Genomic DNA, 20045 nt, shown 5'->3' with positions numbered 1-20045 from the left:
TTGCCATTCACCAACAGGCATATCAGTGTCTATACAAAATTTCCCTTCACCAGTATTCTCATCCTTCCTCCACCCTTTGTGCATGACAAGGCACACTGCAGTAATATTGGTGTTATCATGCTGTTGGGATATGCTGGGTTTGGGCAGAAATTCTGAAGGACCTATGCATGTGGAGTTTGAACTGTAATTGGGTCCATGTATTGTACCATCCTGTGTGAACGCAAAAGATGAAGAGGAAACTGTAGAGAAACAGAATAGAGGTTGGTGACAGATGAATTTGCAGAGGTGGAGAAAATTTAATAAAAATTTGACAACTGGATTGGGCACTATGGGGAAGTGATTCTCTACTTGGTCTACTCCCCTTAAAAAAATTCTGTGTTTGTCGTATCGCTATTGAGACTATCCCAGCCATCAATCCAGTGTCCTGTCCATCCTAAGTTCATAGGGAACCCGGTATCTGTGAGATAATTTCCTCTACCTGTGATGGACATGCATCTAGAACAGTGCAATGTAACATTAGTCTTCGTGGGTGTCTAACATACTTTGTACTTCCTGAGCGGGAGCACATTATATGTATATCATATCTAACAAAGCTCCTGTTAAGTTAATCAGGGGACATTTCTGCTAGGAAAAAGAAGCAAAAGTTTAGAGGCCCCATCTTAACCCCTCTAAGGGTAATGTTGCATATATTCTGTTCTTCCCATTAACCGAATCTGTGTTTTCTATATGATTCGTGATTCCTTACTATATGTCCCTTGGTCCCATCTATGTGTTTAATAATGTGGCTTGTGTTTTCTGTCTAGGGGGTCTATATTGACTATGTGTCCTACTACTTCTACAATCGCTGGCAAAATGCCCTTCCTTCCTACAAGTGTAACATATTATTGACCATTAGGGATCTGAGGTTTGGACTGATGGGTCTTTCCTGTATGTGCCTGTATACTTACCGTCCTCAACCTCTCCACCTGTTGTTCTCTGCGCCTAGCACTATTCTTGAGATGTTCAATAGCACACTCTCTAAGATTAGCTACTGTGACCCCTTTCCAATTTGGCATAGAAGTCTGCACCCTGACCCTCAATGCCTTATTGAGCCCATCCATTAGCACAGAGACAGCTACCTCCCATTTGCCGAATTAGTGTTTACCAGTGATCTTATCAAGATGGAGAGTTTTCTATAACTGAAAAAGACAAAAAAAAAGGTTAACAAGCTTCTAGGTCATGCAAAGTATTCATTCAATCCTTCTCATCCCGTATTAAGGGTCTGTACATGGTCCAACAAACTTTTCCGAGCTCATCTTGACTATGGGCATTACTAGGAATGAATACTTCTTATATGGTAACTGAAAGAAATACCCGGGGGTTACCCTGTCTCTGTCCGCTTTCCTACTGGCAAATACTAAAGTGCGGACAGGTTTTTCTCCATTTCTGACGTTACTTTCTTGATTATTTTTTTTTTTTTTTTGGGGGGGGGGGGTTTACTATATATGTACACGAGTGATACCATACTTACCAGTTCCACTGGTCTCAGCCACTTCCTCCACAGGCTACTGCTCTTCTTTTACCGGTTGGATACTCCTCTGAGTGCATGAGAAATGGCTGAAAACAATCAGGTCACCTTCTCCTCCTAAATAAAACTTCAACATTCATTAGTACATATATAGGTTACAGTCATATTTTTCATATTTTTATTATTTTCTATAGTTTGTATGCTGGCCGTAACTGCTTCCACATCTACATATGGCGGTCTTGCATTCTCTTTTTTTCTTCCTACTTGTTTATTGTTGCTACAAGTTCAAACAGTTCTTATATTTCCATTCTTGTCTTATCTGACTCTTGTTAGACATACCACCTGCAATACCTTAGGATCAAACTCACCAACCCCTCCTGCTGCCACAGGTTTAAACAATTTGTATGTCTGACCCTTTGTTTTCTGGATTTTATCAGACATATTTTAATCTTTACGTTCTGCAGTACCTCTGGCACAAAGCTGCCCACCCTAGGGAATGATGCCCTATCTTCTGCAGTCATACGTACCCATTCAGACAAAAAGTCTTCAGTGTGTGGACCATATTTTCCACACATAACAAACCTCGCTGACCCCTTGGGCTGCGGCTCTTCAACCTGAACCCTGGCTACCATACGTCCCTTAGTTGAGCAACTGGCTCCCATAATTGTGGGCCTTTTCCCACAAACACCAAAATACTCAATATAAGCCGACGGTGAAAGTTCTCCGAGAGCTTTCACCCACTCTCGCCCACGTTGGCCGGTATTACCATACACTGTCGATAGCGATGGCGATGTACCCAACTTAGGGCCCCTAATTGACCTATATTTTCTGGAAGTTTTTAGGAGTAACTTACCCTTTCCAGTAAATATCTGTCGTTGGAGATTTTCTCGAGAGAGACCAGTGAAAACTCCCTTTATGCACTTGAACACAAATCACGCTTGCGTTTGCTCTATACAGCGCTAATGATACCCTTTTTACAAGCTTTTGCGTAAAATCGCGGTATCAAGTTGCGCTATGTATCGCACCCACAAACATGCGGTCCAATCGCACAGCGTATAGGTACTTGTTACCTATCCGCCCTACGACCACTGGAATCGAATCACAAGATGCGAAACCTCAGCCGGAGCGTATCAACAAAACTATATGGGTCTCAATCACAATTCACAATTCCCTACCATGCTCCTGTGTAAGTCTCCTCATGACTTACGTATTCCAATCTATACTAACGTGAGTTAGCCGCCTCACGCCGCCAAGCCTCCACTCACTTGGTGTACCGAACAACGGGATCCCGAATTCCGGGGTTCAACCCACTCACTCTCGCTTTCACTCATTCAAATACGCTGTGTTTTTCTGTACAGAAAATTTTCACTCGTTCTGATTGGCAGCTTTTACCCCCAGAGGCAATACAGTTTAAACAAAAGTTTTATACTAATCTGCTTTTGAAACCGGATAGTTACGTGCTATTATAGCATAGCTACTGTCCCACCTTTTAACTGAACAAACTATCGTGTTGTTTTATTATTGCGCACACAACCCTACGCAAGCTTGCGTAATTACGCAACCGTGCGTACCCCTATGCCACGTGTGCGGCCTTGCGCCACGTGCACATTTTTTTTTTTTTTACGCTGTCCTCACATTCCGTACCACGTGTATCAATGTAAGTACGCAATAAAACAAATCACACAACTCTATAAATGTGAGCACTGCTAACTATACTCGCTCACAAGCACAACCGCTTGTTCTGTGTAATCTTTAATGACTAGGCCAGACCTGCGTGTTGTGCTTTATTTTTACTTCCTTAAATACTTTTATTTCAAATTTAACTATATAGCAACAAATGTATCCGTTTTCACACAGATCTATGTCAAAAAGGGGAGAAGAAAGAAGGCTCTTGTGTGGGCGCACTCTTATTTAATTGAAATAACTTATAGTGATTATCAAGTTAATCATAAGTAATGCTCATAAAACATAACTTTATTGCGATATTCTTTAAGATCAGTGTAATTGCCCATTGTAAAAAATATATGATCCAAAGTAAGTTTTATGCACATTGGGTTAGATTGGAGGAAATATAATAAAATGTTCTGGTCCGGCCTCAGGGAATGAGATAAGAAAGGATGTAGACACTTCAAAGTCGTACACCCATTTCAACCCGACCAGTACAGACAATCTGTATTAATGAAACCAATATATGGTCAATTGAGTAGTAAGTCTGTCAGGGTCAAAATTATTGACAAGACAGTACAAGGTTCATACTGTTTGTCAGGCGACTGCACAAATGTGTTAGAATAACCTACAGCTATGTATGTACTTTGAGGACTAATGTTGGTCCTTCAGATTGAAATATACACAATCTCAGTAGAAAAGTAGATGAAAATTTAGAAACAAGTGGTGATGCTGCTGTTGATGTCACATACCACACATCATATGAAATGATTGATACTCTACAACACTGGGTATTCCCTGTGAGTCTCCTCTTCAGGTACTGACCCAGCCCAACACTGTTTCGCTTCCAAGATCGGACGAGATCGGGCATTAGCAGTGTGGTTTGATAGTAGAGAAGGTGGGTCAGACTCCAATGAGAGTGCACCTAAATAAGAGAATGTGACTGTTTTGTCACAAGAGTAAAGTGTGGATCTGCTTTCTATGTTAGGCAGGAGACATCAAATCATATGGTTAAACACAGATGTATCCATTAATATAGGTGCAATCACAAAAATGCTGCGGCTGGGAAAGATGAACCAGCTAGGCTAAAAACAGAAATCACATGATGTACAGAGTAAATCTCTAAAAGATACAGGTACAGATTATGTATAAGGTCTAGGTGTAACTGCGTTCAAATATATACTTATATGCTGCGGCTAGAAGCGACAAACTCGCTGCGGCCAAACTCAATAACAGTAATGAAAAAATATAGATCACTGATATCAGTGATCTATATTTTTTCATTACTGTTATTGAGTTATATTAGCTTTGGCCTTTCTCCTATGTATATAGGAATTTTGCATAGTTGACAAAGAACAAATTGTTTAAATATCTTCATGTCACGGATGAGTCAGAGCAAACTTGTGAGGTCTCTATTTTTTCACCACTTTCCTTTCCGTGGACACTCATCTATGATCCTGGGGCACAATTCCACAGCTGTGGGATTTGATGTCTCCTGCCTAACATAGAAAGCAGATCCACACTTTACTCTTGTGACAAAACAGTCACATTCTCTTATTTAGGTGCACTCTCATTGGAGTCTGACCCACCTTCTCTACTATCAAACCACACTGCTAATGCCCGATCTCGTCCGATCTTGGAAGCGAAACAGTGTTGGGCTGGGTCAGTACCTGAAGAGGAGACTCACAGGGAATACCCAGTGTTGTAGAGTATCAATCATTTCATATGATGTGTGGTATATGACATCAACAGCAGCATCACCACTTGTTTCTAAATTTTCATCAACTTTTCTCCTGAGATTGTGTATATTTCAATCTGAAGGACCAACATTAGTCCTCAAAGTACATACATAGCTATAGGTTATTCTAACACATTTGTGCAGTCGCCTGACAAACAGTATGAACCTTGTACTGTCTTGTCAATAATTTTGACCCTGACAGACTTACTACTCAATTGACCATATATTGGTTTCATTAATACAGATTGTCTGTACTGGTCGGGTTGAAATGGGTGTACGACTTTGAAGTGTCTACATCCTTTCTTATCTCATTCCCTGAGGCAGGGCCAGAACATTTTATTATATTTCCTTCAATCTAACCCAATGTGCATAAACCTTACTTTGGATCATATATTTTTTACAATGGGCAATTACACTGATCTTAAAGAATATTGCAATAAAGTTATGTTTTATCAGCATTACTTATGATTAACTTGATAATCCCTATAAGTTATTTCAATTAAATAAGAGTACGCCCACACAAGAGCCTTCTTTCTTCTCCCCTTGTTGACATATGTTTTCTCTGGCTCTGGGCGCACCAACAAACTGGACACAGAATTGAGAATTTATATAAAATCGTCCAATTTTGGTTTCTCCTTATTAAATGTGTATCCTTTGTATGACCAGTGCCGGGTCACTCCTTTGTTGTTCCTTCACACAGATCTAAACAAATCTAGCAATCTAAATCTTGCGGCAACAATGTGAGAGGGTATGCAAAGTATCGGTGCCCTTTGTGTATGCTTTTGGTGCCCAAAAAAAATTTCACAGATTTTTGAATGGCTTTTTTTTCCTGTTTTACGTGTTCTATCAGCACTTCTGCAGACCAGACAGAACAGACGCAATCTAACAGCACACAAATAGGGTTTTCAGCACATTTACCAACCAGGAAAAGGTTACGTAGGATAACTTTCCGCCCTTTGCTGATAGATTAAGTCAGCTATGACCTGTTAGGCTGTGAGCATGTGAAACCCGGATCGAGCCCTCAATTGTAAATACCAAATTGCTTTCTAACAAATATTTAAAATGCCCGCTCTAATATATATTGTAGATGCCTGCACATCTTATTACCATGTGCCATGAATGTGCGCTATACTTTGCAAAACACTGCATCCCATAAGAGAAAACAATACACCCACACATTCTCTGAGTTCCAAAGCTCATTGATGTATATATTTGTTATTAAAAGGATATGTATTCAATATATCACAATGTACAGTATACATATAGTTACATGGTTACAATTTATACAGTCAGCAGTTAATACATGCAGTTACAGTTACAGGCCAGTGATACAATTACCATATCTTTCTCACATATATTCTTCCCTCCATATCACTCTTTCTCTTTGCAAATAAATACAGGAACTGGTCTGGCAACATCTCCACCATCGTCTGGGACAAAACAGCAACTAACTCCTGTGTGTCTCTGTAATGTGTTATCTAGTTTGGGGGAGTGCACACATCTAGTCTAAGGGAGGGAACTTTCTCATTCATGATGAGTCACTGGTTTGTTCGTATGCTAACCAGGTTCAGCCTTGAAGACATCAAAAGGGCTGGCCTGAGTTTCCTGTCCACAAACTGCTTGGAATGTCTATTGTCCTAATAACAGTGACTTTAGCTTTCATACATTTAATCATAACTACTTGTTGCAATGTCCTACAACTTAATAACTAGTATCAAATGAATCTACACATTAATCTGGTTGCTTTAATACCAAATATGACAGGTCTATCTTGCTTCGTTCCAATAATACACATACATGACATTACTCCATTATATAATTTTAAATCATTATGATGTCTTGTGCTTGATATTATTATAATTATATGCTGTATGAAATATGTGTCAAATCCTTCTCTGTGGCATGTCCGTGTAAATGCGTATGTTACCATATATTGCTGTGCTCGCTGCGCGTATTTGCAAGCATAGTGACTTATAATGTGTGTAGTCTGTATGTTCTCTCTATGTAATATTTTTGACTTCGACAGGATATATTGGAATTGTATGAAATCTTGTAAAATCGTACTAGTGTATGGGGCCCTTTAGAGTGAAAGGAGGAAATATACGTGTACACACAGCACAATGACCAATTGTGGTATCTGCCACAAAAATACAAAGTAAAACACACAGGAAGACCCCCCTCCCCCCCTCAAAAAATAAATAAACACCAAAAAAATAGATTGCCATTTTATTTTGTGGAACAAATGGAAACAGGATGAAGTACAGTATGATGTAGTATTCATCATTCAAAACAAATGTGGAGTTCATCATACCAAACTACACTCATTTCTCAAGAATACTGTTTTTAAACATTGCAGTATCTGCAGATTTTTGTCCGACTTAAACTCCTCTATTGTGCAACTTAGAAATTATTTTTCACTTCAGACATATTACCAGAAGTTTATGTAATCAAAGGTGCTTTAAAACATATTTGACTAAGATGCTAAGCCTTTTCATTCTTCTTTGTAGAGACTCACCGAATAGATGTGCACATGGAGGTGTGTGTTGGCCTCCCAGGTGCCGATTATTCCCTACTCCTGAATGTTGATGCAGACAGTGGTGGTGGCTGTCTGGCAGATGGGCCATAAAGAAATTAAGCATGTTAAAATGAAAAGATAATGTTGTTTTGCGAGACTGACCACAACACATTCTTGGAAATGTACTTACCAGGCTCAGCGTGCAGCTGCTTTTGGGGTGGGCGGAATGGTTCTTCTTCCCTTTGCCACTTTCCCCTGTGATGTGATATTGAGATAGGGGGAAAAATAAAAAATAAAACATTTGAAAACATCAATGAAAGTCAACCAATGTACACTGGGCAAACCATTACCAGAGCAGACATACAACTTAACTGTTATAGGTCTAATTTTAAACATTTTGCGGATGGTAACAGAAATATAATGTGTTTACTGATGGGTCTACTCTAAACAAAAAAACAACCAGCCTTTAGCAGTGACACTAGTAAAGGTAAAGTTAGATTTTTAAGAATAAGCAAAACTTACTGACATGAGCAGACCAACACAAAACACACAGTACAGTTGTTTAAATGTTACAACAACAGTCACACTGATCACATTAAACTAACATGATAACGGTTAGCATTAGGATAATACTTACTTTGGTGGGGCATCTGTGTCATGCACATGGAGCATCTCAACCACCAATGAGGGAATTATCACACACAGTGGCTCTTCATACTTCAACCACTCCTGCTGGAAGGGGGAGCCTGCGCCTCTCTGCATATTCAGGTGGGACACAGTGGCCATCTTTTTCTTCACCCAATGTTTTATATCATTAAAATGTTTCTTGGCCCTCTCCACAATGCACTTCAGTGGGCCCAAGCAGCTCACCTCATCCATAATATTGCCCCACAAAGCAGACTTCCTGCACCTACTGGTCCTGGATGAGTAGCGGCCAAACAGGCTGTCATAATTCCACATAACTCCCTTTACCAGGGCCACATTCTCTATATATGTGAATCGGACATTGCACCCATTATTTGTTTTGCCCACAGGCACAGACTCCTCATCATCCTCCACATCATCCTCCTCATCCTCCCTGTATGTGTCACACACAGGCTACTGTACAGATACCTCCTCTAAATCAGAGTCCAACTCCTCAGGCCTCCTCCTCCCACTGTCCTCAGGCCTCCTGCTTCCACTCTCCTCCATCACAACACAAAACACTTAACACTGATAAATGAAAGCAAATAAGAAATCCCTCCACACCATCAAGGCACACACACACACACACACACACACACACACACACACACACACACACACACACACACACACACACACACACACACACTACAGGCACTCATAAATAATGACAAGACAAAACGTAAAATGACACAGGACAAAACTAAGACATACTTATAAACTGACCAAGACAACAGAAAATTACAAGACAATTTGTGATCCCAGGCAACAATCGTAATTTCAATTTATAACTCTACTCTCCAACGACCTCAACAAACACTCCACCACAAACACCACCAAATGCACGTGTTTCCGGTGCCTTGGGGGCGTTTTTATAACAACATGGTGCTGTCACTGTAGCATGTGAATTTTTTGACCAATCAGAATGCGTTTCGGGATTTTGCTGCTCTTCCTCAACTTTTGGTGTGAATTAAGGTGCAACTTGTGGTTGGATTTGAGGAGCGACTTGTGCAGCAAATAAAAGCATGAGTTTTTTTGTGTGCTGGTATGTGACTTCTAACGCATTCTACTGTGCATTCAAGTACGAATTCCGAAGCAACTTCCCATGCGAAAACCCCAAAATTAACACAAATCACACACGCCAAAATTTGACAACATACACAGTTTATGAAATGACAATTAGAAAATGATTGGGCAACTTCTCCACTTTATTTATCTCAAAGGCTTGATACATCTCTCCTCACAATTAATACTATGCTTTTATTTAAAGAGTGCCAGCATATTCACCAGTGATGTACAATTAGATGCTATGTACAGTCCCTGATAAAGAGGAATTTACAATTGAATTCCCATTCCCAAGTACACAGAGGTATAGCTAGGCACCATGGTGCTCGGAGCAAGGGTATGTTTTGGCGCCCCCCTCCCCTGTACTGAATTGAGGGCCTAGACAACATGTGGTGGCATATTACATTTGAAAGAAACAATATTTAAAAATGCAAAACTGGTGACAGGATCAGTTCTAGACCTTGTGGAGCTCAGCGCGAAAAGTTTCCTTTAGGTGCCCTCATGTTTAAAGTAGGGTCAGTGCATGCCGAAGGCTTGCAACAACAATATATAGGACAGCACTGAGGTCATAGGTTCGATTCCCACCATGGCCCTGTGTGAAGTTTGTATATTCCCATACTTGCGTAGGTTTCCACCGGGAACGCCGGTTTCCTCCCACAATACTCAATTGGCTCCTAACAAAAATTAACCCTGGTGTGTGTGTGTGTGTGTGTGTGTGTGTGTGTGTGTGTGTGTGTGTAAGGAACATAGATTGTAAGCTCCATGGGGCAGGGACTGATGTGAATGGCAAAATATTATCTGCAGAATATGTGTGTGCTATATAAATAACTGGCAATAATAAATAAATAATGGTTTCATTGGGAAGGTGCATGGACACAGAATTGTACCAATTCACATTACATGGCACAGTAGTGTTGTAAGGAGTGATACAAAAATATACGTTTCACTATTATCAGTCTCATGCTCTCATGTGTTTACTTTAGCACCAAATACAAAGAACAGTATGAGTAAACATACTGAAGTTAGGACTAGTTACCCATTACATGTCAGGTTGCATACAGACTATGGGGGTCATTCCGAGTTGTTCGCACGCAAGCTGCTTTTAGCAGCTTTACACACGCTAAGCCGCCGCCTACTGGGAGTGAATCTTAGCTTCTTAAAATTGCGAACGAGAGATTCTCTAAATTGCGACCACACACTAGAGATGAGCGGGTTCGGTTTCTTTGAATCCGAACCCGCACGAACTTCACTTTTTTTTCCACGGGTCCGAGCGACTCGGATCTTCCCGCCTTGCTCGGTTAACCCGAGCGCGCCCGAACGTCATCATGACGCTGTCGGATTCTCGCGAGGCTCGGATTCTATCGCGAGACTCGGATTCTATATAAGGAGCCGCGCGTCGCCGCCATTTTCACTCGTGCATTGAGATTGATAGGGAGAGGACGTGTCTGGCGTCCTCTCCATTAGAATAGAGATAGATAGATTAGATAGAGAGAGATTGTGCAGAGTCGCAGACAGAGTTAGTTTACCACAGTCAGTGACCAGTGCAGTTGCTAGTTAACTTTTATTTAATATAATATATCCGTTCACTTCTCTCTGCTATATCCGTTCTCTGCCTGAAAAAAAAAACGATACACAGCACAGTCAGTCACACAGTGTGACTCAGTCTGTGTGCACTCAGCTCAGCCCAGTGTGCTGCACAGTCATCAATGTATAAATTAAAAGCTTATAATTAATTGTGGGGGAGACTGGGGAGCACTGCAGGTTGTTAGCAGGAGCCAGGAGTACAATTATATTAATTAACAGTGCACACTTTTGCTGCAGGAGTGGTGACCAGTGCCTGACCACCAGTATAGTATTGTTGTATACTACTAATATCTCTTTAAATATCAACCAGTCTATATTAGCAGCAGACACAGTACAGTGCGGTAGTTCACGGCTGTGGCTACCTCTGTGTCGGCACACGGCAGGCAGTCCGTCCGACCAGAATTGTATTATTTATTATTATATACCTACCACCTAACCGTGGTTTTTTTTTCATTCTTTATACCGTCATAGTGTCATCCTAATTGTTACGAGTATACTACTATCTCTTTATCAACCAGTGTACAGTGCGGTAGTTCACGGCTGTGGCTACCTCTGTGTCGGCACACGGCAGGCAGTCCGTCCGACCAGAATTGTATTATTTATTATTATATACCTACCACCTAACCGTGGTTTTTTTTTCATTCTTTATACCGTCATAGTGTCATCCTAATTGTTACGAGTATACTACTATCTCTTTATCAACCAGTGTACAGTGCGGTAGTTCACGGCTGTGGCTACCTCTGTGTCGGCACACGGCAGGCAGTCCGTCCGACCAGAATTGTATTATTTATTATTATATACCTACCACCTAACCGTGGTTTTTTTTTCATTCTTTATACCGTCATAGTGTCATCCTAATTGTTACGAGTATACTACTATCTCTTTATCAACCAGTGTACAGTGCGGTAGTTCACGGCTGTGGCTACCTCTGTGTCGGCACACGGCAGGCAGTCCGTCCGACCAGAATTGTATTATTTATTATTATATACCTACCACCTAACCGTGGTTTTTTTTTCATTCTTTATACCGTCATAGTGTCATCCTAATTGTTACGAGTATACTACTATCTCTTTATCAACCAGTGTACAGTGCGGTAGTTCACGGCTGTGGCTACCTCTGTGTCGGCACACGGCAGGCAGTCCGTCCGACCAGAATTGTATTATTTATTATTATATACCTACCACCTAACCGTGGTTTTTTTTTCATTCTTTATACCGTCATAGTGTCATCCTAATTGTTACGAGTATACTACTATCTCTTTATCAACCAGTGTACAGTGCGGTAGTTCACGGCTGTGGCTACCTCTGTGTCGGCAGTCGGCAGGCAGTCCGTCCATCCATAATTGTATTATTATTATAATATATACCACCTAACCGTGGTTTTTTTATACCACCTAACCGTGGCAGTCCGTCCATAATTGTATACTAGTATCCAATCCATCCATCTCCATTGTTTACCTGAGGTGCCTTTTAGTTCTGCCTATAAAATATGGAGAACAAAAAAGTTGAGGTTCCAAAATTAGGGAAAGATCAAGATCCACTTCCACCTCGTGCTGAAGCTGCTGCCACTAGTCATGGCCGAGACGATGAAATGCCAGCAACGTCGTCTGCCAAGGCCGATGCCCAATGTCATAGTACAGAGCATGTCAAATCCAAAACACCAAATATCAGAAAAAAAAGGACTCCAAAACCTAAAATAAAATTGTCGGAGGAGAAGCGTAAACTTGCCAATATGCCATTTACCACACGGAGTGGCAAGGAACGGCTGAGGCCCTGGCCTATGTTCATGGCTAGTGGTTCAGCTTCACATGAGGATGGAAGCACTCAGCCTCTCGCTAGAAAACTGAAAAGACTCAAGCTGGCAAAAGCACCGCAAAGAACTGTGCGTTCTTTGAAATCCCAAATCCACAAGGAGAGTCCAATTGTGTCGTTTGCGATGCCTGACCTTCCCAACACTGGACGTGAAGAGCATGCGCCTTCCACTATTTGCATGCCCCCTGCAAGTGCTGGAAGGAGCACCCGCAGTCCAGTTCCTGATAGTCAGATTGAAGATGTCAGTGTTGAAGTACACCAGGATGAGGAGGATATGGGTGTTGCTGGCGCTGGGGAGGAAATTGACCAGGAGGATTCTGATGGTGAGGTGGTTTGTTTAAGTCAGGCACCCGGGGAGACACCTGTTGTCCGTGGGAGGAATATGGCCGTTGACATGCCAGGTGAAAATACCAAAAAAATCAGCTCTTCGGTGTGGAGGTATTTCACCAGAAATGCGGACAACAGGTGTCAAGCCGTGTGTTCCCTTTGTCAAGCTGTAATAAGTAGGGGTAAGGACGTTAACCACCTCGGAACATCCTCCCTTATACGTCACCTGCAGCGCATTCATAATAAGTCAGTGACAAGTTCAAAAACTTTGGGTGACAGCGGAAGCAGTCCACTGACCAGTAAATCCCTTCCTCTTGTAACCAAGCTCACGCAAACCACCCCACCAACTCCCTCAGTGTCAATTTCCTCCTTCCCCAGGAATGCCAATAGTCCTGCAGGCCATGTCACTGGCAAGTCTGACGAGTCCTCTCCTGCCTGGGATTCCTCCGATGCATCCTTGCGTGTAACGCCTACTGCTGCTGGCGCTGCTGTTGTTGCCGCTGGGAGTCGATGGTCATCCCAGAGGGGAAGTCGTAAGCCCACTTGTACTACTTCCAGTAAGCAATTGACTGTTCAACAGTCCTTTGCGAGGAAGATGAAATATCACAGCAGTCATCCTACTGCAAAGCGGATAACTGAGTCCTTGACAACTATGTTGGTGTTAGACGTGCGTCCGGTATCCGCCGTTAGTTCACAGGGAACTAGACAATTTACCAAATACCATCTAGGTTCCACTTCTCTAGGCAGGCGATACCGAGAATGTACACGGACGTCAGAAAAAGACTCACCAGTCTCCTAAAAAATGCAGTTGTACCCAATGTCCACTTAACCACGGACATGTGGACAAGTGGAGCAGGGCAGGGTCAGGACTATATGACTGTGACAGCCCACTGGGTAGATGTATGGACTCCCGCCGCAAGAACAGCAGCGGCGGCACCAGTAGCAGCATCTCGCAAACGCCAACTCTTTCCTAGGCAGGCTACGCTTTGTATCACCGCTTTCCAGAATACGCACACAGCTGAAAACCTCTTACGGCAACTGAGGAAGATCATCGCGGAATGGCTTACCCCAATTGGACTCTCCTGTGGATTTGTGGCATCGGACAACGCCAGCAATATTGTGTGTGCATTAAATATGGGCAAATTCCAGCACGTCCCATGTTTTGCACATACCTTGAATTTGGTGGTGCAGAATTTTTTAAAAAACGACAGGGGCGTGCAAGAGATGCTGTCGGTGGCCAGAAAAATTGCGGGACACTTTCGGCGTACAGGCACCACGTACAGAAGACTGGAGCACCACCAAAAACTACTGAACCTGCCCTGCCATCATCTGAAGCAAGAAGTGGTAACGAGGTGGAATTCAACCCTCTGTATGCTTCAGAGGTTGGAGGAGCAGCAAAAGGCCATTCAAGCCTATACAATTGAGCACGATATAGGAGATGGAATGCACCTGTCTCAAGTGCAGTGGAGAATGATTTCAACGTTGTGCAAGGTTCTGATGCCCTTTGAACTTGCCACACGTGAAGTCAGTTCAGACACTGCCAGCCTGAGTCAGGTCATTCCCCTCATCAGGCTTTTGCAGAAGAAGCTGGAGGCATTGAAGAAGGAGCTAACACGGAGCGATTCCGCTAGGCATGTGGGACTTGTGGATGCAGCCCTTAATTCGCTTAACAAGGATTCACGGGTGGTCAATCTGTTGAAATCAGAGCACTACATTTTGGCCACCGTGCTCGATCCTAGATTTAAAGCCTACCTTGGATCTCTCTTTCCGGCAGACACAGGTCTGCTGGGGTTGAAAGACCTGCTGGTGACAAAATTGTCAAGTCAAGTGGAACGCGACCTGTCAACATCTCCTCCTTCACATTCTCCCGCAACTGGGGGTGCGAGGAAAAGGCTCAGAATTCCGAGCCCACCCGCTGGCGGTGATGCAGGGCAGTCTGGAGCGACTGCTGATGCTGACATCTGGTCCGGACTGAAGGACCTGACAACGATTACGGACATGTCGTCTACTGTCACTGCATATGATTCTCTCAACATTGATAGAATGGTGGAGGATTATATGAGTGACCGCATCCAAGTAGGCACGTCACACAGTCCGTACTTATACTGGCAGGAAAAAGAGGCAATTTGGAGGCCCTTGCACAAACTGGCTTTATTCTACCTAAGTTGCCCTCCCACAAGTGTGTACTCCGAAAGAGTGTTTAGTGCCGCCGCTCACCTTGTCAGCAATCGGCGTACGAGGTTACATCCAGAAAATGTGGAGAAGATGATGTTCATTAAAATGAATTATAATCAATTCCTCCGCGGAGACATTGACCAGCAGCAATTGCCTCCACAAAGTACACAGGGAGCTGAGATGGTGGATTCCAGTGGGGACGAATTGATAATCTGTGAGGAGGGGGATGTACACGGTGATATATCGGAGGGTGAAGATGAGGTGGACATCTTGCCTCTGTAGAGCCAGTTTGTGCAAGGAGAGATTAATTGCTTCTTTTTTGGGGGGGGTCCAAACCAACCCGTCATATCAGTCACAGTCGTGTGGCAGACCCTGTCACTGAAATGATGGGTTGGTTAAAGTGTGCATGTCCTGTTTTGTTTATACAACATAAGGGTGGGTGGGAGGGCCCAAGGATAATTCCATCTTGCACCTCTTTTTTCTTTTCTTTTTCTTTGCATCATGTGCTGATTGGGGAGGGTTTTTTGGAAGGGACATCCTGCGTGACACTGCAGTGCCACTCCTAGATGGGCCCGGTGTTTGTGTCGGCCACTAGGGTCGCTAATCTTACTCACACAGCTACCTCATTGCGCCTCTTTTTTTCTTTGCGTCATGTGCTGTTTGGGGAGGGTTTTTTGGAAGGGACATCCTGCGTGACACTGCAGTGCCACTCCTAGATGTGCCCGGTGTTTGTGTCGGCCACTAGGGTCGCTAATCTTACTCACACAGTCAGCTACCTCATTGCGCCTCTTTTTTTCTTTGCGTCATGTGCTGTTTGGGGAGGGTTTTTTGGAAGGGCCATCCTGCGTGACACTGCAGTGCCACTCCTAGATGGGCCCGGTGTTTGTGTCGGCCACTAGGGTCGCTTATCTTACTCACACAGCGACCTCGGTGCAAATTTTAGGACTAAAAATAATATTGTGAGGTGTGATGTGTTCAGAATAGGCTGAAAATGAGTGTAAATTATGTTTTTTGAGGTTAATAATACTTTGGGATCAAAATTACCCCCAAATTCTATGATTTAAGCTGTTTTTTAGGGTTTTTTTTAAAAAACACCCGAATCCAAAACACACCCGAATCCGACAAAAAAAATTCGGTGAGGTTTTGCCAAAACGCGGTCGAACCCAAAACACGGCCGCGGAACCGAACCCAAAACCAAAACACAAAACCCGAAAAATTTCCGGCGCTCATCTCTACCACACACCTCTTAGCAGTTTCTGAGTAGCTCCAGACTTGCTCGGCATCTGCGATCAGTTCAGTGCTTGTCGTTCCTGGTTTGACGTCACAAACACACCCAGCGTTCGCCCAGACACTCCTCCGTTTCTCCAGCCACTCCCGCGTTTTTCCCAGAAATGGTAGCGTTTTTTCGCACACACCCATAAAACGGCCTGTTTCCGCCCAGAAACACCCACTTCCTGTCAATCACACTCCGATCACCAGAACGAAGAAAAAAACCTTGTAATGCCGTGAGTAAAATTCCTAACTGCATAGCAAATTTACTTGGCGCAGTCGCACTGCGGACATTGCGCATGCGCATTAGTGACTAATCGCTCCGTTGCGACAAAAAAATACAGAGCGAACAACTCGGAATGACCCCCAATATACAAGTCATGTTTTTTACATCATTTGATTATTATATGAGTACTTTATTTTATATCTTTAGAAAGGTGGTTGGTGTTTGTTATGAATATAATATGGTGTTTTTAATAGGACAAGAAGCGGGAAATATATATATATTTAATACAAGGGAAACATATATATATTTATTACAAACTGGTATGTTCTGGGTGTGTCAGTATTTCTGACACAGGTATTTTACAAGCAAGGGCAATGTCCTTTGTCTGGTTATATGAGACAGACAAAAACAAGACAAGTGTTTGGAGTTGGACATATGTCAACATTGGAATGTTTGCATCTTCATATTGAGACAATGGTGTTTCACCTTGTGTGTTAATCTATACAATCCATGTTACACATTGGTATTTTTATGTTATTTCTAACACTCAAAATTGAGGCAACATTGCCCCCTACTGTTTCTTAGCATTTATGTATATTTTGTAATATGAACTTTGTACATATAAAATATGCTTACTCAGAATTTTCCAGCCTATATTAGACAGACATTTTCAATATTAAAGCAGCCTAGACAACCTGGATGAAACACGAACTGCAGAAGTACCGGGATGATCTGAATATAACTCAGCCTCTAGACACAGAGGGCGAGGCTCCTGAGTATGCTGATGTGATTGCTGTATTGAACATCTGCTGAATTGATCAATAACCTTAGCTAAGTATAAAATAAATTCATATTTCTATATATTCACGTCATTTGTTGAAGTGCTTTTCTGGAAATCCACCCATCTGGGTTTCCTCGAACTTAACCCACCTGTAACAAGTGTTCATTATTCACATTAGACCACACAGTAGTACCCCTTATACACGTTATGCCACACAGTAGAGCCCCTTGTACACATTTAACTATGGTTTAGCCCCTTATACACATTACACCATGGTAGACCAGCTATGGAAGTAGCTGAATTTAACTATTTACTTGTTTATTTCAAATAAATAAAAAAAACACTATATATGCCCTGACTGATCTGACCTCACAACCCCCAAATTCCTCACTGAAAATAAAACCCCAAATGTGACCCCACTCCACAGATCAGATAACTCCCCAATCTCTGAATGAAAATAATGCCCCAATACTAACCCGCCCAGATCTGATAATCTCTCAGTACCTTAATCAAACTAATGCCCCAAATGTCCTCCCCCCCCACAAACCTGAAACCCCCCAAACACTCAATGAAAATAATGCACCAAAACCCCCCCCCCCTCCCCTATTTGGTAATCCCCCAATGAAAATAATACCCTAGAACTGCCATCCCAGACCTGAAAATCCCACTATGCTTCAATTAAAATAATGTCCTAAAATTGCCTGACGGGCAGAGAGAGCTGTGCGGCATAACCCTGAGGAGCAGAGAGAGGTGCTGCAGCAGCCTGATAGACAGAGTGAGGTGCTAAAGATTCTAATGCAGAGAAGTGCTGCAGCAACAGCTGGAGCAGAGAGAGGTGCTGCAACTTCAATGTAGAGAGAAGTGCTGCAGCAGTCTCATCAGAAAGAGGTGCTGCAGAGAGAGGTGCTGCAGCAGCAGCTGGGGCAAAGAGAAGTGCTACAGCATCAATGAAGAGAGAAGTGCTGCAGCAGCCGAGGCAGAGGGAGGTGCTACAGCAGCTGGTGCAGAAAGAGATTCTGCAGAAGCTGGGGCAGAAAGAGGTGCTGCAGCAGCTAGGGCAGTGAGAGCTGCTGCAGCATCTGAAGTAGAGACATGTTGCAGCTTCCAGGAAAGAGGGAGGTGCTGCAGCAGTGGGGGCAGAGAGTGGTGCTGCAGGATAGAAGTAACCCTGCTGCACAGTTACAAACAGACAGTGAGACACATAAAGAGGGCGAGCAGAGCTCCGGCATGTGCTGGCTGTCAGTGTCTCCTGCTGTTGCCGCTGGCCTGCTCTGTTCCCTAACTCATCTCTGAGTCCAAGAGCACCCCCTCTGCTTCTCCCCCTCCTTCTCCCCGGCTGCCAGTACAGTGGCCCGTGGGAGGGGAGGGGGGTTGGTGGGCGGCAGCGCACCCTCTAACTTATTCAGCACCTGAAGCTCGCGCTCCAATGGAGCCACCCTCGCTACACGCCTGCAAGTACAAACATTCCTCATCCAGTGGGACCAATTTTATTGAGTAGTCAATTAATTTATCATTATTGCTTTGCTCTATGTAAGGGAATCAGAGTACCTGGCCCCCCACACATTTTAGCCTGGGGGAAAGCCCAGAGCACTGGCCCAGAAGTAGCAGGCCTTCCTTGAAAAATAATAATAAATATATGGTAATTAAGCACATTTAGTGTTGCGTAAACCAAAAATACATTATTATTATTATTATTATTATTATTATTATTATTTTTATTATTTAGAAGGCACCATTAGAATTCCATAGCACTGTATGGTGAAAACATGTAAGCTCCATGTACTGTTCAGTATCCTGGTCATAATCAAGCCCAAGATCCCAGGATGCTAGTCATTGTGACACAGTGATAGTCACATTGACATTTCCTGTGTACATTACTTTTTCGGATCCCTTTCATAAATCATTTTGTTATTGGAAGTCCCAGATTGAGGCTCTTCATGTGTCACGTCACTGGGCATTTGTTGATTTGAGACAGTACCCCTTGAGCTAGCTGTTTCTGCTGGAGTGTAAACAAAGTTGATGGCCATGCTCTACTACAGTATTACTCATAGACCCCTTGCAGCAGTAAAGACTGATGCTGCAGAATGATAAGGGACAGAAGCTGAGCCTATTCAGAGATAGTCGCAGCTATGCATTTATACACATCAGCCGCATCCATCTGGTCTGCGCATGCGCACCGGCCGCAGTGAGCGTGCATGGCCCGTCATCTTCTGGCAACTTCCTGGAAGGATGCTGCTGCAAGCTGATTGACAGCGGTAGGCGTTCGTGCTGCGACGCTTCGGTGTTGCGGATGCGTGGCAGCTGAAATGAGGCCGTATCACAAGCATTTTCAGGGAGGCTACATGATGTCACATGCAGCTGCTCTGATAGAAAAAATGGCGGTGGACCGCCTGCCAGCACAGCCAGCCTGTGCAGGCAGGGGTCACCTTAAATTGATGCATCCGCAATTAAATTGCGGATGCATCATGAGGCAATGCCACACACATGCTGGGTGACCTTTCCTTGTGCTGAGCAGCCCCCAGCATGTGAGGACATGGACACAGATCTTGCTGTGGGAAGCAAGATCTGCATCCATCTCTGAGTAACCCCCTAAATGCAGGCTATCAAGATAGCCGTTGGTAGTAGTTGTATATTGGTAAATCTGAAGCAGACTGCAATAATATACTGGAGTCGGCTGCCAGAAGCACAACTGGAGTAG

At 43.2% G+C, this 20045-nt stretch overlaps 2 pseudogenes; one reads left to right on the top strand and one right to left on the bottom strand.

Moving 5' to 3' along the window:
• Positions 1-3948: 3948 nt before the first annotated feature.
• Positions 3949-4067, bottom strand: LOC134912178 (5S ribosomal RNA; annotated as a pseudogene).
• Positions 4068-4764: 697 nt separating this feature from the next.
• On the top strand, positions 4765-4883 carry LOC134912177 (5S ribosomal RNA; annotated as a pseudogene).
• The last annotated feature ends 15162 nt before the right edge of the window (positions 4884-20045 follow it).

Source organism: Pseudophryne corroboree, chromosome 4 (assembly GCF_028390025.1).
Source record: "Pseudophryne corroboree isolate aPseCor3 chromosome 4, aPseCor3.hap2, whole genome shotgun sequence".
Classification (NCBI taxonomy): domain Eukaryota; kingdom Metazoa; phylum Chordata; class Amphibia; order Anura; family Myobatrachidae; genus Pseudophryne; species Pseudophryne corroboree.
Note: the sequence above shows the minus strand (reverse complement) of the source record. Positions and strands in the feature narration are given on the sequence as shown.